Source organism: Henckelia pumila, chromosome 4 (assembly GCF_033568475.1).
Source record: "Henckelia pumila isolate YLH828 chromosome 4, ASM3356847v2, whole genome shotgun sequence".
NCBI classification, from domain to species: domain Eukaryota; kingdom Viridiplantae; phylum Streptophyta; class Magnoliopsida; order Lamiales; family Gesneriaceae; genus Henckelia; species Henckelia pumila.
Genome location: NC_133123.1, coordinates 34,725,347 through 34,745,390, shown reverse-complemented (window position 1 = coordinate 34,745,390; position 20,044 = coordinate 34,725,347).

Genomic DNA, 20,044 nt, shown 5'->3' with positions numbered 1-20,044 from the left:
ATAGGAAACACGTAAAGAGGAGAATCGCGCTTGGTGTTAATTGACTTAAACTCACCCCGAGACTATCTAAAATTTCTACCAAAAGGGCATGAGGAGGAAGCGAAAAACCAAAATTAAAGTACTCCAAATATACAGTAAAATAACCCGGAGGCGGTTCATGGCAAGAATCTCCATTTTTTGGAATCTTAAGAATATGTCTGGATGATAATTCAAGTCCTTGACATGGACTTAAAATCTCCGACTTATCCAAAATACGCTCGCTCAATCTCACCGAAGACCCTTGGGAACCACTATTTTGGCAAGAATTCAAATAACTCAAGGGAGATAGACACTCGTCAATTTCACTGTCACCGCCTGAACTCGCGGGAGAGGAGTGATAAGTATCTCGGTTAGCAACCAACACCGAAAGTACCTTACCTCGTAGACGATGCCCTGCAGTGATTTTTAAAATAAAGTTTACCAAAGAGTAATAACATATAAATTAATTAAAAAATAATAACAAATAATAGCATCAAATACATGAGCATAATAATTGATTATATATGTTTCTTAATATGCATCGTGTATATATATGTATATATTTGTCCATCCCATCATCGTTCGGGTTATCGTCGTCAACATCGTCCACAACCACCGACCAGCCTTCATCGGCCGACCGCCGCGCAGCCACCATCTTATCCGGCGAGTTCCCGCCACTTCACAACCGGTCTCTATCTCCAACGAGCAACCACCCTCTCTCCGTCAAGGCCAGATTTGGATAGCTTGGAAGCTACACCATGGCTGGCAATCGACGTGAGTCCATCGTCGGATCAGCACCATCTTCTCCATCATGTTTGCGTACACGCCGCTTCTTCGAAGTTCAGATTTGGTCAAGCTTTTGATAGCTTGATCCACGCTAAAAAATGAAAAGCCATCCGCTGGAATGACCACCTCGTCGTCTGCCTCCTCAGTCCCGTTCAAGTCCAGATTTGGACGCACCCACAAGCCGGGGATGCAACTCCATGGCTGGTACTCGAATCGCCGGAAACACCACCCCACCATCGACGAAGCTACAACACCCCATCCTCACCTTTGCACAGCCAGCCCGTCACTTTCCCTTTTCGACAATCACCACGACACCTTGAAGCTTCTAGGTCGCGCATCGTTGCTGGTTCAGCGGCGGAGTGGGGCGCCGACAACAGCTCACGGACAGGGATGTAAGATCGATACACATATACATATATCTATATATATGATACATACATATATCTCTTCCCCCTCGACCCCCGCAACCTGACCGGGCAGGTTGATCCCCGCGACCTGACCGGGCAGGTCGATTCCCGTAATTTTCGCAGTGGCAAACAATTTTTGTTCTCATCAACTAAATTTCTGACAATACTCCGATAAAAATTCTACTCTCGGTCCTCTCAACACAAGCAACACGCCCGAGAGTGGGGGGCCTATGATAGGTTACACCTAAAAATTCAACTGGGCCTGAGCCCAATCATGAAGGTTCACTCCAAATATTTTTGAGGCCCAAGCTTACTTAAATATTATATATATTTAATTCAAGCAGGCCCTGAATTTTACAAAAGCCCATAAGAGGCTCAAGCCCATGAAACTATCTGAATATCTATAAATAGCTCAAGTCACCTCATTATTAAGGTACATACTTTCTTAAGCACTATATCGCTCTACTCTCGATTATTATTCCTTGAGTAATCGCTGACTTGAGCGTCGGAGCGCCTTCGCCGGGAACCCTTCCGGATCCTCTGACTTTGTTTTTTGACGTAGAAACAACCCACTGAAGATCTCCCAAGGGAACGTACAAGGACTTATTCATACTCCGGACTTTGCGGAAGCAACGTGTCGAGTACAAGTGATTTTTGGCTACATCACCAGCATACCATAGATAAATGAAGGAAACGGAAACTTAGTTGCTTTCCAACCACCTTCTCGAAAGGTCATAATATTTTCGAACACCAAATTTCCAAAGTCCAAAGGAGCTTGAGTACCAATGGCAAACAACGAAAGGGCTTGTGGCTTAGTTACCACTGTTGTATTGGTAGATGGCGTCCAATTCCTGATTGCAATTTTGTGAAGCACAGAAAAGAAAGAAGTAAGCTTTGCAGCTAACAACCTGTCTGGGTGTAGTGGAAATTTTTGAACCATCCCTCCAGTGATCACCTTAGTGACTTGATCAATATCCTGAGTAACTACATCGTCATCGATGTCAGGAGTTTTGTAGTGCTCATTGATCAAAACAGGAGTAAAATCATACACCTTTCCCCGGATGTATACTCTTCCAAACTTAAATGATTCTTCATCTCCAGTCTTTATGTTCAGATTGCAGTAAAATTCTAACACAACTCTTCTTGAAAATGGTCCGGCAGTGGTGACAGTAGAAATTAAATTCTGCTGTTTCAAGAAAGTCACCAAGTTCTGCTTTTCGAAGGACACTTCATCAATATTTCTTTCTTCCCAACAGTCTTTTCCAGACAGAGCTTCCCATTCATCAGCAGATTCCTTTGAATAAAACTGAATATTGTATGCCTTAGCAGGATCAATATCAGAGTCAGATTCAGCAGCAGTGTTGTCATCAGTGTTGGCAACACTGTCATCAGCAGCTTGTTTCTCAGAACTTCCAAAACCATCAGAAGCAGCATCCTCATAGTCTTCTTCCTCAGAACTCGAAGAAGATGAACTATCAGACTCCTGAGGCCGGTTATTCTCAAACTCTTGCAACATTTCAGCATCTGGTTCATTACCATCATATGGAACTTGTGAAGGTGCAACTGGTTTAGCCTTGGTTTTCCGGATATTCTCCATGAAAGAGGCCAGTGAAATTTCCTAGTCAGTAGACACTGGAGCCTTTGTGGTTGGCTTTATGGTATCATCAGCAACAGCAGATGAAACTCCTTTGTGGTTGGCTTTCTCAGTAGAAGCCACATCAGTAGAAATTTCATCAGAAGAATCATCACCACTAGATGAAACTCCTTTCTTTGATTTGGCATTTTCAGCAACAACGGTTTTTGTCCTAGCAACCACCTCAAAATTCTGATCCGCAGAATCATCTCCAGATGAGAAATCTGGATCATCCAAAATAGGACGTGAAGTCTCCCCCTTACCACGAAATCTCTTATTGGTAGTGAAATAGGGGTTGAAGCCCGCTTGGCGCTTTGACCTTCTCGCTATTGGCTGTGTTGGGAACACACGATTCAACACTGAGAAATCAGGAGGATTCTCAAGGTCGATTTCGTTCTCGGGTTCTCCTGGAGCAATTTCTGCCAACGGTGTAGGTTGAATGGCAATAGGTACAATCGAGAGAATAGGATCAGAAGATAGCTTCGAAGGATTGTCTTCCTCTTGATAACCCATCTCCGATCGTATATCATGCGAATCAAAAGCTTTGCCTGCCATTATAAACAATATAGAAATTAAGGGTTTTAGAGAATTTTTGCAGAGAGAGTTAGAAAAGATTGAAGACGATAAGATCAATTTCTACAGTGCTTAGAAATATATAGGAATATGGGGTTCAAACGGTAAAAAAATCAAAAGCCCTTATCTCTCATATCAGACTAAGAATCTCCCCCTAACGGTAACAATTCTCCAACGGGTAAAAAATCTCTCTAATTAAGGAAATGAAATTTGATTAATTAAGGATACCCTGAAACTCTTACTTAAGAATATATCAATATTTCCCAAAAATAAATAACTTCACGTCGAGTTTTAACTCCAATGAAACATATTCAATCTCAATCAATTCAATTTTCAGCAAGTTGGTCAATTTTTCCAATTTTTATTCGTCTTTGAACTGTTAACCCTGGGCACGATATGATCACAATAAATGCAAAATGAATGACCTAATTTATGTCTAAAACAGAATGTAATGAGATTAGATCAAAAATGATGCACACAAAGTGTGTGCAGCACGTGTTAAGCACCAGTATTGGCAACACTTTCCAACAACACTGTAGTCTTCAAAATACTTTTGAATTTGTCACACTTCCAGAGCCATGTGTTTCTTCTTTTTATTTTGATTCAGAAGTGGTAGCCTGCACACTAAAAGAACGGTTTTCATTGGACTCTTTTAGGTAGCTTTTTTCAATTTTCTTCCGATTTTAGTTTGATTTTCAAGACATTGGTCACTGAAATTTTATCAAACCATGATTTTTAATTTTTAAAACCACTTTTCACATGGGACAAGATCATGGAATACACGAACATCCCTCAACTACTTCGTGGTTTAAAGCATATTTTCATGGCAAGTGTGTTCTGAAAATAACTTTGTCAGAAGAACTACAAAGTGTCAGTCACTATTATCAAGCAGTGCAAAACATAGAACATTATGAATATGCAGTATGCCTAAAGTCCTAAAAATGTACATACATGTTTGGTGTTGCCCGTCAGTGTTGGCAAAACTTAAGGACAGCAACCGTGAGTGCTTATAAAGAACACATGTCGAGAGATTTTCTAAGACTGGAGAATCTCTCGAAGTTTAATGCTTTTGTAAAAATATCGTCCAGTTGGTTATTGGTCCCAACAAACTCCATATGGATCATGTCCTTCTCAACTAAATCTCGAATGAAGTGATGTCTTATGTCAATGTGTTTAGTTCGAGAGTGTTGTACTGGGTTTTTTGATATATCTATAGCACTTGAGTTATCACAGTACACAATTGGTGTTTCACTTTTAAGACCATAGTCTTGTAGCATTTGATTCATCCAAATTAATTGAGAACAACAACTTCCCGCTGCCACATATTAGGATTCAGCAGTGGAAAGTGACACACAGTTCTGCTTCCTACTGTACCATAAAACCAAGTTGTTACCCAAATAAAAACAACCACCCGTGGTGCTCTTTCTCTCATCAACATCGCCTGCCCAATCAGCATCACTATAGCCTACCAAATTAGTATTGGTTTCTTTAATGTACCATAACCCTAGGTCTAAAGTGCCTGCAACATACTTCAAAATTTGTTTTACAGCTTTCATATGTGTGACTTTAGGATCAGATTGATATTGGGTACACAAACACACACTGAACATAATATCAGGTCGACTTGCACTTAGATACAGCAGACTTCCAATTATGATTCTGTACAAAGTGTTGTTTTATGCTTCTGTACAAAGTGTTGTCAACACTGTCAACAACACTGTCTTTGCACAGTTTTTTATTAGTTCTCATTGGTGTTTTCATATGTCTAACATGATCAGTACAAAACCTTTTCACCAAATTCTTAGCATATTTGATTTGACACAAAAAGATTTCATCACTCATTTGTTTCACTTGTAATCCTAGAAAGTAATTCAACTCACCTACCATGCTCATTTCAAAGTTAGCAGTCATGCTTTCAACAAAATCATTTACAAGTTTTTGAGATGAAGCACATAAAATTATGTCATCAACATAGATTTGACAGATAAAAATGTTACCTTGTACTTTTTGAACAAAAAGTGTTTTATCTACCTCACCTCTTTTGAATCCAATGTCAAGCAAATACTCTGTGAGCCTTCCATACCAAGCACGAGGTGCTTGTTTCAATCCATATAAGGCTTTTTTCAATTTATAAACATGATCAAGATGATGTGGATCTTCGAATCCCTTAGGCTGTCTTACATAAAATTCTTCACTCAAAATTCCATTCAAAAATGCGCTTTTTACATCCATTTGAAAAAGTTTCATTTTCATGTGACATGCAATAGCCAACAATAATCTAACAGATTCTATTCGGGCTACAGGAGCGAAGGTTTCATCAAAGTCCACCCCTCAACTTGTGTATACCCTTGAGCTACCAACCTCGCCTTATTCCTCACAATATTTCCTGATTCATCAGTTTTGTTCTTAAAAATCCACTTTGTTCCAATGATATTACTATGATCAGGTGGAGGAACTAAGATCCACACATCATTCCTAACAAATTGTTCAAGTTCATCATGCATAACATTGACCCAAAACTCTTCTTTTAAAGCCTCACTAACTTTTTTTGGTTTAATAATAGACACAAAGCAAGAATGTCTTACCTGAGAGTATGTGGAAGTCATGCACACTAACCCACTCATATTTCGATAATCAACTTTTTCCTTTCTTCGGGTCTGCATCCTTCCTTGTGCATCTTGAAAGAGTGGGTGCCCAGTGAGCCAACTTGTGGCTATGGGCTTTGATGACTCTTTGTACAAACGATCTTTTGTTTAATGTAATTTACACTTTTATTAATGGCAATGACTTTATATTACTTCATATTGTTATATTGTGATATACTATTGTTGTTTTGATAAAGACCTTGAATATACCATAGTGTATGTAAGATGTGGTAGAACATGGAGATGTCTATCATGAAATACATCTTATAGTCACTGTATATTCTAAACTGTTCCTAGTCGATTGAGCCGTCCGATAATAAGGATAAGGATCGCTCGAGTTTGAGACTAGCATTTGCGATGCGGAGTACCACGTTTCATTGGTAGGGAACATGGAGATGTTCGAAGCATGCAAATGGATATTCATATGATGAATAATCGAACTACCCTATCCGGACTTTCCAAGTGGTTATCACTTATCGAGTGGATAAAGTTCGCGGTTTTGGTTGTACACCATTAGTCCTTACGACTTGAAACATCATGGAGACTCTATATGCTAGTACTGTGCTTTGACTCGTTTACCGACTCTATGGGGGTCATCAGGTGTCGGGATTGGGTACAGTTACAACACATATAGGAGTCGATGCATTGTTGTCAAGGATTCACCACATACTTGCGAGTGTGGATATCCTATGCGATCTGAGGAGATATTAGTGTGACGAATCTCTGGCCAGAGTACTTGATGTGATTTAAGAAATGGTTTCTTAGTAGCACATGCGATGTCACTAATTTGATCTTCAAGATGTATTGCATAGTTATCGAATCTTGAGCGACTCTCGATATACCAATGGTTGTTGATTCGATCGGGATATATGGATGAAGGGACCGTACTGTACGCTAACCAAAATCTACTGGTTCTTGTAGGCACTATCAGTGATACCTAGGGAATCATGGGGCGATGTTGCTAGGCGCTTTACCTTGATTCGTTGGGCAAGTCGGAAATCGTTGTTCCGAGTCACAAGGAGTTGTGAGCCCACGGCTAGCTGTATCCCTGAACCATTAAGGGTCACACAGTGTAATGGAGTTTTAATCCCCGTTGAGATAGTTAAATTTAAAGAGTTAAATTTAATGAATAAAGAAGTTGGACTTCTTAAATAAGAGTAAGGGAGTAGGATTTCCTAAAATGACATAGGGATGTACATTTTTGGAAACCACTGAATTCGGATTCAGAAAAATTTATCTTGACTTTAAAATGTGCAGAAATGGTTTCTGTGCACATTGGTAAAATCGGTTTATCAATCGGAGTCACGATGAATTTTATATTAATTTCTGAACATGCGGGCTTTGCTTGTCGGGCCTCAACTTATGACTAATGGGCCCTAAGGTGTTAGTGGCCTGCATTATAAATAAGTTATTGCAGTACATAAATTAGACACAGTTGGTCATAATTTTGAGAGACAGTTTTCGGAAAAAAAACCCCTAGCTCTCTCTAGAAATTCGGCCGCCCCTCCCTCTCTCTATCAGAGATTTTCCGGTCTGTGATTTTGAATTGCAGACAGGATTAGCGAATCAAATTCGTTATTCTCTTCGCAGAAAACTTCTGATAGATTTTCTAGTGCAATCTATCAGAGGGATTAAACCTCCATTCGTGGACCTGATTGAAGGAAAGCTTGTTCATCAGTTCCAGGGAGATACAAGAAGCGCAGAGAAATCTGTGTGGTGTCCAATAATCTCGCTTCGAGATTGAAGGTAAAATTTAATAATAGTTATTTAATTTTACACACACTTATAATTTAATCGTTAAACGGTTGATACCCACACTATGGAATTGTTCCATAATAAAATTTTTAAACTTACGCTGCACCGGGTATCAATCGTGATTGATCTGAACGCCAGTTTTCCAACAGTGGTATCAGAGCCAGGTTGCTCAGATTAAACGATTAAATTAATCGATTGTACAAAAATTTTTGAGTCTCGGTTTTTGAAACAAAATAAATATTTTTAAATAAAAAAAAAATTTTCGGGGCAAAACCCGGGCAGCGATTGGATCGCTGCCCGGTGGGGCAGCAATTGTTGCTGCCCCGGGCGGCGCACGGCGTCGCCCAGGGGCGGCGCTCAGCGCCGCCAGCGCTGCGCAGGGCAGCAACTGTTGCTGCCCTAAAGGGGCAGCCGGGCTGCCCCGGCCCGCGCCCACGGGTGCGGGCCGGCCCGGGAGTGTCCCGGGCGGCCCGCGGGAAAAATTAAATTTTTTATTTAAAATTAATTTTAATGTGTTAAAATTTTATTTTTGGTCCGATCAAAAATTGTTTTTGATTGGTTCACGAGATTTCGGATCGAATTGTTCGAGTCCGTAAATTTTAAAATTGATTTTTGGATAAATTTGAATTTTTGGAAAATTTTAATATTTTATCCTTAAATTGAATTTTGAAATCAATTATTTTGGTACAATTGATGATAAGATTTGATCTTATGATATATTAAGTAAAATATGATTTTATCTATAAAATTAGATTTTGTAGATAAAATATGATTTTATTTGATAAAGAGATAAAATATGATTTTATATGTGAAATGAGATTTTATATGTAAAATATGATTTTATCTTGTTTAAATTTGAATTGCCACTACATGTTATCCAATAAATTAATTTTGAATTAAAAGTTATTGGATAAGGATGATCGATTGCCATGACCAATTTTGTAGGTGTATGTTAGGAATTTACATTTTGCTTTATTGTTGTTGGTTTTATTAATGGGCCTGGTTTATGGCCCAATATGAATGTCATATGTAATAAAAGTGGGCTTGGTTTATGGCCCGTTCCCACCCCTAAAAATGTATCCCCTACTTGTCATTGTTATTTATTGTAAATACATTAGATTTAGTGGGAGATCAAGATTTGAAGATGGTGGGCCCAGCAGACAATAAAGACTGAAGAAATGTAAATTGGAAGCACATGTAATAGGATTGCATTGCATACTGCATATTACCTAGGATTGGACTAAGACCCGTGATTGGCAACCACGGGTCAATTAGAAATGGAATCGATCATCCTATATAATATATGATATTATGATTGTATGCATGTTTAGACATAATTGCGTGAATCCGGCAAGCATGCAATAAATTGAATATGATGAGACAAATATTTTATAATTAAAAAATCCCTCATTTTAAATATGATTTAAAATTGATATCAAGATAAATAAAGGAAATTTAAATTTGTTTAAATATTCCTACCTTCCATCAACGGTCAATGTATGTGATGCTACCCGCGGATACGGTCCGGCTCATATTATTGGGGGGGCCCGTCCGTCGGAAAGCTGTACATTGGATCGACAAATGTTGTAAGTTGGGTGGAACTCCCATGGGATCGGCTCATATTATTGGGGGATCCACATGGCGACCGTCCATCACAACTTAATATTGATGGGTCATCTTGACATGTCACTTTAAACGGCGTCATATTATTGGGCCCTTATTGGACATGAGGTAAATACATGGGGTTGCTTTGGAAGCAATTGGGCTCTACCTTTTGAGAATTATGGTTGGCTGATATTATTCGGGACCATAAGTTTGTCAATTGGACTCCATGTTCTCACTAAGGAAAAAGTTTCCCGTTTTCACTAGAGGGTGGTGAAATCGTTAAAATAGTGGGAGTGAGATTCATAAAATTAAATTTCGCCTATTTTATGTCTTAGTAAATTGTTAAACAATCATTGATATATGTCTGTTTTTTTTTTCAGTATTTCATACAATGAATTCGCGTAATCCATTATTCTCGATCCTCGAACAAAACAAGTTAACTGGCGCAAACTATACGGAATGGTTCCGGAAGTTGAAGATTGTCTTGACTTCGGAGAAGATGCTCTACGTGTTAGAGAAATCACCTCCGAAGGAAGCACCAGCTGACGTAAGTCCGGAGGAATTGGCCAAACTTGATGCATGGTGGGACCATGACATCAAGACCAAATGCTATATGCAAGCCTCGATGTCTGATGAACTCCAGAGGCGATTTGAGGACACCGTGAATGCTGCTGACATTCACGCTCAACTCAAGGAACTTTTTGGGGCTCAATCGAGGGCTGAAAGGTTCGCTACTGTTAAGGAGCTAATGACGTGTCACATGCGTGAAGGGACTTCGGTCCGTGATCATGGGGTACGAGTGATTTGGCTCATACAAAAGTTAGCGACCCTTGATTTGGTGTTGGAGCATGAACTCAACGTGGATTTACTGCTTCTGTCTCTTCCTTCTTCGTTTGACGGATTTGTGGTAAATTTTAATATGAACAAGATAGAGGCCACCCTTGAAGAGATGGTCAATATGCTTGTGACATATGAATCCACACTAAAGAAGGATAAACCAGCTTTCTTGGTGGGCTCCTCATCTTCTACTAAGAAGGGGCCAAGTACGAAGGGCAAGAAACGTTCTGCCCCACCCAAGAAAGTCGAGCCCGAGAAGAAGCACAAGACAAAGGCTTCAAACAATGGAAAATCCAAGGATGTTTGCCATTACTGCAAGAAGCCCGGTCATTGGAAGCGCAACTGCAAGGAATATCTAGAGCAGTTGGGAACTGCAAAGGGTATGTTCTATATTGAAATAAACATTTCACTTAATACTACTTCTTGGGTATTGGATACCGGATGTGGATCTCACATTTGCAATGATTTGCAGGTGATGACAAGAAGTCGCAGGCTTAGAATGGGTGAGACCCAGCTGAGGCTCGGGAATGGTTCCAGAGTTGAAGCTACAGCCATTGGAGATGTTTGTTTAATTTTGCAGAATGGTTTTAAGTTATTTTTAAGAGATGTTTTATTTGTTCCAGATTTAATTAAAAACATTATTTCTGTTTCTATGCTAGATAGAGATGGTTATTCTTGCAATTTTGTGAATGGGATTTGCAATATTTACAAGAATGAATGTTTGATTGGAAATGGACAACTTGAAAACGATCTATACAACTTAAAACTAAAAGACGTTCCAATAAATTATATTGATAAACCGGCGACAACAAACAAAAGGAAAATCGATAGTCAAAACCCGGCAAACCTTTGGCACGCTAGACTAGGTCATATTTCCTCAAGGAGGATGAACAAGCTAGTGGGAGAGGGCATGTTTGATATGTCTGATATTAACTCTCTACCTACTTGTGAATCCTGCCTAAAAGGGAAAATGACTAAATCTCCTTTTAAGGGGAAACCTGAGCGTAGTCAAAATCTGTTGGATTTGATCCATACAGATGTTTGTGGACCATTTAGAGTTGGGACTCAATATGGCCACACCTACTTCATTACCTTTACTGACGATTATTCAAGGTATGGGTATTTATATTTAATGAAATATAAGTCTGAAGCATTTGAAAAGTTCAAAGAATTCAAGGCTGAAGTAGAAAACAAGCTAGGTAAAAGTATTAAAGCACTTCGATCGGATCGAGGTGGAGAATACTTAAGTACCGAGTTTTTGGACTATCTAAAAGAGAATGGGATTCTCTCTCAGTGGACTCCTCCTATGACACCACAGCTGAATGGTGTATCGGAGCGTCGTAATCGAACTTTGTTGGACATGGTTCGATCCATGATGAGCTTCACTGAGCTTCCACCTTCGTTTTAGGGCTATGCGCTTGAAACGGCGGTATTGTTGTTGAACAACGTCCACACTAAAGCAGTGGACAAAACACCATACGAGTTATGGAATGGCAAAGCTCCTAAGTATTCGTACTTGAGGATTTGGGGATGTCCTGCTTACGTGAAGCGGACAGTGGGAGATAAGTTGGATAGTCGATCCAGCTTATGTTATTTTGTAGGGTATCCGAAGAATTCAATCGGATATTATTTCTATTATCCTGCTGAAACAAAAGTGTTTGTTTCTAGGAATGCCACCTTCTTGGAGAAGGAGTTCTTATTGGATAAGAAAGGCGAGATGATGGAACTCGAAGAAGTTCGAGAAGAACCCGAAATACAAAATAACGATCCTACACCTCAGGAACCATTGCTGGACACGCCTGCACCTAGAAGATCCGAGAGGACTTCTAGACCTCCTATTCGATATGGTCTTCTTCTTGAAGGGGATCAAGATGAACCCGACATTGGATGTGATCCAAGAAACTTCAAGGAAGCAATTTCTGATGCGGATTCAAATTTATGGCTTGAAGCTATGCAGTCTGAATTGGATTCAATGCATACAAACCAAGTTTGGTCTTTAGTAGATCCTCCTGATGGAATTGTTCCAATAGGGTGTAAATGGATCTACAAGAGAAAGATTGGGCCTGATGGTAAGGTATTGACCTACAAGGCGCGATTGGTGGCGAAAGGTTACACTCAAAGACAAGGAGTTGACTATGATGAAACCTTTTCACCAGTTGCAATGTTCAAGTCCATAAGAATCCTTATTGCCATAGCTGCATGGTATGACTATGAGATATGGCAAATGGATGTGAAGACTGCTTTTCTTAATGGAGACATTAAGGAAGAAATCTATATGAAGCAGCCAGAGGGGTTCACATCCATGGGAAGCGAGCATAAGGTATGCAAGCTTCAGAGATCAATTTATGGTCTAAAACAAGCATCAAGAAGTTGGAACCAGAAATTTGATGAAACAATAAAAGATTTTGGTTTCATCAAGAACCCGGAGGAACCGTGCGTGTACAAGAAAGTAGTTAAGGATGCTGTGACATTCTTAGTACTTTATGTTGATGACATCCTACTCATTGGGAATGATGTAGGGATGTTACAGTCAACAAAGATATGGTTATCAGGTAGATTCTCGATGAAGGATTTGGGTGAGGCATCCTACATTCTTGGGATACAGATCTATAGAGATAGATCTAAGAGAATGATAGGACTCACTCAATCAACCTACATCGACACCATATTGAAACGGTTTTCAATGGATGGGTCCAAGAGAGGACATCTACCCATGTGTCATGGAGTTTCTTTATCCAAGTCTATGTGTCCCAAGACTGATGCAGAGATAGAGAATATGACACATGTACCATATGCGTCAGCTATAGTTAGTATCATGTATGGGATGATATCTACCAGACCGGATGTTGCATTTGCTCTGAGTGTCACGAGCAGATATCAGGCTAATCCTGGTCAAATGCATTGAAAAGCCGTGAAGGACATTCTTAAGTACTTACGAAGGACTAAGAATATGTTCATGGTATATGGAGGACGAGATCTGAAATTGGAAGGCTATACCGACTCTAGCTTCCAAAATGACGTGGATGACTCGAAGTCAACCTCTGGATTTGTGTTCATGCTCAATGGCGGTGCTGTCTCTTGGAAGAGTTCCAAGTAGGACACCACAGCGGATTCCACCACTGAGGCTGAATACATTGCAGCATCAGCTGCTGCTAAAGAGGCCGTTTGGATGAGGAAGTTCGTCCAAGAGTTGGGCGTCATTCCTGAATTTGTTGGTCCAGTCCCGGTGTACTGTGACAACACGGGTGCCGTTGCTCAAGCAAAGGAACCAAGGTCTCATCAAAGATCCAAACACGTACTGATAAAATACCACATCATCCGGGAGATTGTGGAAAGAGGAGACATCACTGTCGAACGAGTGGCCTCTGCAGACAATATCGCTGATCCGCTTACTAAGCCCTTGCCAGGACCATTGTTTGACAAACATCGCGAAGCAATGGGTCTACGTAGTATGACTAGTTGGCTATAGGGCAAGTGGGAGATTGAAAGAGTGGGTGCCCAGTGAGCCAACTTGTGGCTATGGGCTTTGATGACTCTTTGTACAAACGATCTTTTGTTTAATGTAATTTACACTTTTATTAATGGCAATGACTTTATATTACTTCATATTGTTATATTGTGATATACTATTGTTGTTTTGATAAATACCTTGAATATACCATAGTGTATGTAAGATGTGGTAGAACATGGAGATGTCTATCATGAAATACATCTTATAGTCACTGTATATTCTAAACTGTTCCTAGTCGATTGAGCCGTCCGATAATAAGGATAAGGATCGCTCGAGTTTGAGACTAGCATTTGCGATGCGGAGTACCACGTTTCATTGGTAGGGAACATGGAGATGTTCGAAGCATGCAAATGGATATTCATATGATGAATAATCGAACTACCCTATCCGGACTTTCCAAGTGGTTATCACTTATCGAGTGGATAAAGTTCGCGGTTTTGGTTGTACACCATTAGTCCTTACGACTTGAAACATCATGGAGACTCTATATGCTAGTACTGTGCTTTGACTCGTTTACCGACTCTATGGGGGTCATCAGGTGTCGGGATTGGGTACAGTTACAACACATATAGGAGTCGATGCATTGTTGTCAAGGATTCACCACATACTTGCGAGTGTGGATATCCTATGCGATCTGAGGAGATATTAGTGTGACGAATCTCTGGCCAGAGTACTTGATGTGATTTAAGAAATGGTTTCTTAGTAGCACATGCGATGTCACTAATTTGATCTTCAAGATGTATTGCATAGTTATCGAATCTTGAGCGACTCTCGATATACCAATGGTTGTTGATTCGATCGGGATATATGGATGAAGGGACCGTACTGTACGCTAACCAAAATCTACTGGTTCTTGTAGGCACTATCAGTGATACCTAGGGAATCATGGGGCGATGTTGCTAGGCGCTTTACCTTGATTCGTTGGGCAAGTCGGAAATCGTTGTTCCGAGTCACAAGGAGTTGTGAGCCCACGGCTAGCTGTATCCCTGAACCATTAAGGGTCACACAGTGTAATGGAGTTTTAATCCCCGTTGAGATAGTTAAATTTAAAGAGTTAAATTTAATGAATAAAGAAGTTGGACTTCTTAAATAAGAGTAAGGGAGTAGGATTTCCTAAAATGACATAGGGATGTACATTTTTGGAAACCACTGAATTCGGATTCAGGAAAATTTATCTTGACTTTAAAATGTGCAGAAATGGTTTCTGTGCACATTGGTAAAATCGGTTTATCAATCGGAGTCACGATGAATTTTATATTAATTTCTGAACATGCGGGCTTTGCTTGTCGGGCCTCAACTTATGACTAATGGGCCCTAAGGTGTTAGTGGCCTGCATTATAAATAAGTTATTGCAGTACAGAAATTAGACACAGTTGGTCATAATTTTGAGAGACAGTTTTCGGAAAAAAACCCCTAGCTCTCTCTAGAAATTCGGCCGCCCCTCCCTCTCTCTATCAGAGATTTTCCGGTCTGTGATTTTGAATTGCAGACAGGATTAGCGAATCAAATTCGTTATTCTCTTCGCAGAAAACTTCTGATAGATTTTCTAGTGCAATCTATCAGAGGGATTAAACCTCCATTCGTGGACCTGATTGAAGGAAAGCTTGTTCATCAGTTCCAGGGAGATACAAGAAGCGCAGAGAAATCTGTGTGGTGTCCAATAATCTCGCTTCGAGATTGAAGGTAAAATTTAATAATAGTTATTTAATTTTACACACACTTATAATTTAATCGTTAAACGGTTGATACCCACACTATGGAATTGTTCCATAATAAAATTTTTAAACTTCCGCTGCACCGGGTATCAATCGTGATTGATCTGAACGCCAGTTTTCCAACACATCTCCTATGATTTGTGAAGTAGGATGGTTTTTCTGAATCTTGCTAGGTACATCATGTCCAACATCTCGTATTTCATCTTCAAAATCATCCTGTTCTTCTGTACTCTGTTCATTCATATTCAGTGTTGGACTCAGTGTTGTGCTGGGTGATTTTTCAGGAGGGACAACACTATTGACAACACTGGAATCAGTCTGTGAAGAGACAGTATCTAGCAGATCATCAATATTGTCTTCAATTGTTTTCCCCTACAGATCAGCATAATCATCAAATACCACATTAATAGATTCAATGATAGTTCTAGTTCTCAAGTTAAACGCACGATAAGCTCGACTATTCAAAGCATATCCAAGAAATAAACACTTAACGCTTTTTGAATCAAACTTAGCCAACTGCATCCTATCATTCAAAACATAACATATGCATCCAAAAATATGAAAATATTTAAGGTTAGGCCTCTTTCCCATGAGAATTTCATAGGATGTCATAGTAGAACATTTCCTTAAATATACCCTATTGGATATGTGACATGCAGTATTTAAAGCCTCAGCCCAAAATCTTTTTGCAATATTTTTGGAGCTTAACATAACCCTTGCCATCTCTTGGAGGGTTCTATTTTTTTTTTCGTCAATGCCATTCTGCTGAGGTGTCTTAGGTGCTGAATATTCATGTGATATACTTTCCTTTTCACAGAATTGATCAAACAATGAGTTTTCAAATTCCTTACCATGGTCAGTTCGAATCCTGATAACCTTCAAAGCAAACAGATTAGTGATCTGCTTTATCAATTTTTTGAAAGCATCGAAAGTTTCAGACTTTTCTCTTAAAAAACTTACCCATGAGTACCTTAAAAAGTCATCAACACACACAAATGAATACCTCTTACCTCCACAGCTTTCAACCTCCATAGGTCCCATTAAGTCCATGTGTAGGAGTTCAAGACATCGTGTTGTCCCACAGTGTTGTAACACTGGATGTGACACACGAGTTTGCTTACCTTTTTGACAGTCTCCACACACATATGGAACTCCAGAAGTTAAATTTGGCATCCCACGTACAACATCATACTGGCTCAGTTTTTTCAATGCTTTGAAGTTGGCATGTCCCAACTTTTGATGCCATAAATTCAAATCATCAACCTTGGTGAATTTTCAAGCAAGTTCCTCTCTAAGTTGATAACAGTTGTCCGATGATCTAGACCCTGTCAAAACACACGAATTACTTTTATCAAAAACTTGACATAAATTCTTATCAAATTTAACATAAATATCATCATCACAAAGTTGACTAATGCTAATAAGATTTGCATTTAATCCTTCAACATGTAGAACATTGTGAAGCTTAGACAGTCCTTCTACATTCAAAGTTCCTTTTCCAACAATCTTTCTATTGGCTCCTCCTCCATATGTCACTTTTCCTTTATCCTGTTCAACATAGTCAGAAAGATACTTCTTCATTCCTGTCATGTGGCGTGAACTGCCACTGTCGAAGTACCAATGACCTGCAACATTAGTTTTCAAGGAAGTATAAACAACATTACAACTGGATTTAGCTTTTGGTACCCAAACCTTTTTCTCAGTATTTTTCATCCTGGCAGTGTTCTGGTTCAGTGTTGGTAACATTTGTCTGGTATTCCAGTACATATAGTCATACCTGAGCTTATAACAGTAAGGCTTGATGTGACCTTGTTTGTTACAGTAATGACAAACAAACCTACGTTTCTTTTGTTTTTTCCTTCGAATATGAGCTTGTGTCTTCAATGGAATTGGTTTTTACTTTGGAATTGCAATTGGAACACTAGCAGAGTTACTGTTCTCTTTGACAAAAACAGTTTGTGACGACTCCTCAACTTCAAACTTGCTATTATGAAACCCTAGACCAGCTCTATCATCTTTTCCCATCATCAGAATTGAATCCAACTTGGTCTTGCTTGAATTATACTTTGCGAGAGTTGCATTGGCTCTTCCAAGCTCTTCTTTGACCTTACCTAGTTCTAAATCCTTCTTGCTCAGAACAACTTCAAGTCTAGCCACTGAAGCTTTCAGTTCATTGTTCTCCTTTGTTAAAGCAGAATTTGTCTTGTTCCTTAATATCCAGTCATTATACAATTCTTCATACATCTTCTGAGCATTATCCCAAGAAAGTTCTACTTCACCAGCTTCCTGATTTGAGTCTCCAGAAACAGATGCATTCAGACAAAGTACTTTTTGGTCAGTGTTGTGACCAAGTGTTGTGACACCTGTGATAACACTGTATTATTTCTGCATCACCAAAACTGAAAGAGCATTGTGAGTCTCTTCTTCTCCTTGTTCCGTTCCTTCCTCATCTTCATCATCACTTAGGGAAGCACACATTCCTTTGCAAAGTCTGGTTGGGCACTCATTAGCATAGTGACCGAAGCCTGTGCACTCATGACATTTCACAGATTCAAAATTCTTTGAGATATTTAGTGTTTTTCCTTCTTTCTGAAAGTGATTTTGACTCTTTGAAGGGATGGTATTCTGTTCTGGTCCGCATATCCTCAATGGTTTTACAACAGTAGGAGCATTCAAAACTTTAGGTTTCTGACCAGGTTTCTTAAAATATCTCATTCTCTTTAAGTAGTTACCAAATTGTTTGGTAAGAAAGGCGATTGAATCATCTCCTAAGTCAGACTCGTTGACTCCCTGTGTCAGATCAACAAAATCATTGTATGAGTCATTAGAAACTTGAAGTGCAATAGACTTACCTTTGTCTTTTTTTTCCAAAATTCATCTCTAGCTCATATGTTCAAAGTGAACTCATCAATTCATCCAATCCCAGAATTGATGTGTCTTTTGATTCATCAATGGCAAAAATCTTCATTTGAAATCTTTCCGGCAGTGATCTCAACACTTTGCTCACTAAACGTTCGTTAGTAATAGCATCACCAAGATCAATTGCCTCATTCTCTATCTTTCTCAGACGTCGTTCATAATTATCGATTGTCTCACTTTCTTCCATTCTCAGATTTTCAAACTGAGCAGTGAGAATCCTTCTTTTGGTTCGACGCACACTATCGGATCCTTCACAGTGCATTTGAAGTTTTTCCCAAGCCTGTTTAGCACAAACACAGTTAGTTACAAGTGAAAACATATTAGAATCAAGAGAAGTAAATATAGCATTAAGAGCTTTGTTGTTCATATTCGAAGCAGCAGTTTCATCGGCATTCCATTCCGTTTCTGGTTTGAGAAGAAAATCTCCTTCTCCATCAGTTCTCCTTGGTGGATTCCAGCCTTGTAACACACGCTGCCATGCCTTTTCATCAATCGATTTGATGTAGACACGCATCCTAACTTTCCAGATAGAATAGTTGGGTCCATCCAAGATTGGAGGGCGTTGAGCAGTTCCTGAATAAGGTATCTCCATTGTGATGTCCTGTCAAACACAAAAACAGAATCACACTTATTATCGTCAAGTGAATGTCTCTGACGCCAATTGTAAGGTTTGGACAGTATGAAATCACAGAAATACCAAAAAACTTTTCGAGTGTGTGTTATCTTTCAGTGTTGTCAACACTTCACGATAACACTATGCAGTAGAATAATTAACTAACAGTAAAAGTAAATAGCACACAGATATTTATGCACAAGTACTAAGTACTTGTACGATGCCTCATGGCGAAATAATCACTAGAAAATCAAATCAGTTTATAAAAACCAACTAGTGATTGTTTTACGAAAAATCTATTTTTTTCAACAGATTGAGAAAATAAGCGACTTCCTAAAAACTAGTAAGAACTAGAATAATAAATCAATAGGAAGTTCTAAACCGAAAAACGAAAACCAAAGAAACACTTTCTGAACAGCACTTCACTCGTGTGTTCTTCAGTGTTTCCAATACTACTCGGCAACACAACGTAGCAGTAGTATCTCTTCAAAAATTCTTCAATGATCGATCTTTAATACTCTAGAATTTCTTCAGTAATTTCTCTATGTATTTTGCTCTCTACGTTTCACTCTCTTGATCTCTCTATCTCGTTATCGTCTGTTGTTCTTGCACAATCTGATCGGTCCAAGCACTCCTATAAATAGATCTTCAATATGTTTTCATAAATAAGAACCTACAAAGCATGGAAACAATATATCATCAGAATCAAATATTTCGAATCAAGATATAACTGATATTACCAATTTTAAAACTTATTCTAAGAAAGACAAAACTATAAATTAATATAAAAATTGAATGCAATAAGGAAATAATTTAAAAGACATATGCACAACATGTTCTTTCATATATAAACTTATCATTTTAGATAATTTAATTATTATGTGCACATGTTCTTTCATATATAAACTTATCATTTTAGATAATTTAATTATTATGTTTTTATATCGAAATCAATACACATATATATAAAACATACATAATAATTCTTCAAAGTAAAATAAATAGTTAACGCATTCATAAAATTTTC